Source organism: Fulmarus glacialis, unplaced genomic scaffold (genome assembly GCF_000690835.1).
Source record: "Fulmarus glacialis isolate BGI_N327 unplaced genomic scaffold, ASM69083v1 scaffold17880, whole genome shotgun sequence".
Lineage (NCBI taxonomy): Eukaryota > Metazoa > Chordata > Aves > Procellariiformes > Procellariidae > Fulmarus > Fulmarus glacialis.
In genome coordinates this window covers 8,132-10,682 of record NW_009185976.1, presented here as the reverse complement: position 1 = coordinate 10,682, position 2,551 = coordinate 8,132, and positions in this window count along the sequence as shown.

Here is a 2,551-nt window from a genome sequence, read left to right as displayed (position 1 = left end):
AGATGCTTGCGCTTAGGTGAACACTGAATCAGCAAAAAATCGCGAGGGATGCTGTTGTTCCCCTGATGTAGACCAAAGGAGGAAAGTTGCCTGCTGGTGGCCTCAGGATGAAGCTCTGCCGTGATTTAGCCCCTCATAACACAACCACAGGTGAGGTGTACGTCAGGGGTCGGGGGCTCAGCAACTTCTTCCTTTGCAAATACAAGGTAATGCACCTGAAAGAGCCAGTTAGGCAGCTGATAAAACCCTGTGTGACACGGAGAGCAAGGATCTAGTGGCAAAACCTTTGCAAAATATCAGGCTGCAAAATGTACGGGGAGGCTGGGGGAGAGCAGGGAGAAGAGACTTTCCAGGTAACCCTGGGGAGTTTGTTTCTCTAGCTCTGGAGGGCCAGGTTACAGGGAGAGAAAATACGTTGTCAGGAGTAAGTGCAGGGGCTTTCCCCTAGATTTAAGTGCAGGATAAGAACCAAAAAGCTGTATTCGAGAATGCAGAGCAGTGCGGTTGTATCTAATCAGAAAGATTAAAAATGAAAAGAATTTAAGTGTCTTAGTTTTTCTTTTTTATTATACTTAATAGTGAGATGAGAGGCAATTGCCTCAGCAGCCCGATGATACAGGCTAAGACAGGAGGCACAAACCACGTTTGGGTGCATGCAATAAATGATCACCGTGGGGGTTTTTTGGGAAAGCTTCTGCCTTCTCCTGCATTCAGATGAATTCTGGTGCCTCTACTGCTCTGTGCTTCACCCGCCTGGGACTTCTCCTGGCAAGGACCATTGCAGCTGCCTCACAAAGCCCCCTCGTTCCTACGACTGCAGGTATCCCAGGCCATTTTGAAGTGTAGTGTGTGTTTGCCTAGATCCCTTTGGAAAAATGAGATTCAAAGGAAATCTGTATTCATACATGGTTCTATTAAAGAGGAGAAAGAAAAACGGGTTTCTTTTTGGAGCTGTACGGTGTGTGTGACTGAGCAACTTTGCCATGCGTGCAATTAGAGCAGAGTGATGCTAACCCACCTCGTGGGGGGCCGCAAGGTTTAATCCTTTAAATGTGGTAAAGCACTTCAGATGAAAGGCTTTATACCATGATAAAAGAGCATTTAAATTCTTACTTAATAAATACTTGGCGCTCTCAAGTACTATAACTCCTTGCGGCAGTTTTCCCTGAATGTCGGCTCTTCCTGCCCCAGGAGGAGCTTGCTCGGCTCTTACCATAAGCGGAACTTCAGCAGCTCAAAAGAGCAACGGGCAGAAGATGCACGGACAGGCAGCGCTGCCCTTACGTATCTCAGAAAAAACAACATGTTTCCCAGTAAGCGGCTTTCGGGTTCAAGCGTTAAAGAAGGAAATGTTTGGGGGATTTGGTGGGATGTCATCAACGACAAGATGAGAGTTTGAACCTCCAAGGGAGGGTTTCTGATGGGCTCAGGAAGACGAGCTCTGGTGCCAAGGGGCACCCTGGCAGCGGCGGGGGGTGGGAGCTCACCCCCAGCAGCGCTCAGTGGCCCCTGTTTGCTGAAGCGCCCAAAAAATGAATTGCAAAAGAAAGGTTGCAAATGCGGTCCATTTTAGAAGCCAATAGTTTGTAATAAAGCCCTGGCAAAGGGGCGGATGGGGATGGAGCCCAAGGAAGTGCTACAGTGCTGTGCTATTGCTGCGAGTCCCTGGAATCCCTTTTAGTCTAGAGGAAAACGTTAACGGTGCATCTGGGGGATTTGGCTTTCTTACACCCTGGGTTCAAATAATGCCTAGCAAAAGCAAACACTTTAAAGAGGAGCAATCAAACAGGTGACAAGAGAATTTTCACAGCAGTGCCCGTGGCTTTGCCCATTAGTTACTGCAGCGTGGGTTTACAGTTTTTTTCCCGCGTGCACGCGCGTGCCGCTCACGTACTCCAGAGGAGAAGTCAGTGCCAAGCGGTTACCACGTGGTGAAGTTTCTTACGGTGTGCAGAAGATTCTCCATGTAGACAAGCCCTCCAGAAGCATTAGATTTGGTCCAAGGTTTGGGGTTTTTTTGAGGAGGTTGATGGTAGGGAGCAGAAGTGCCCTGAGGCACCTTGTTTCTCAGTGCAGTCCATGTTTCTAGGTCCCAGGCTGTCGGCTGGAGAAAACAGAAAGGCCGGGGAGGGCAGCGCTTGGTCAGGTACTCGTGCCCGCAAAGTTCTGATAGAAGAGAGAGGCTCAGCTAATACAGAGCCAATGGATATGGCCAGAAGCCATCTACAAAGCCTGAATGAAATAACAGGCGATGAAACTTTGCATAGTCTGGGTGGCCGGACAGAGGACCAAGCCCAGTAACAACCCGCGGCGAGGACAGGGGGAGCGAGAGGGGATGGGGCTGGATGGAGGGAGCGTGGCGGCACCGGATCCCATGGGAAACGGCCGAGGGAGCCGCGTGGCGTGGCAGACGTGGTGGGGCGTGGGGTACCTATAGGCAGATCGGGAGGAGCAAAGTCTATTTCCTTGTTATGTTAAATACAAAACACTAAAAAATAATACTGCTTGTGGAGCTGACCCCAGCCAGCTCCGGGGATGCTGGAGGTTTTCA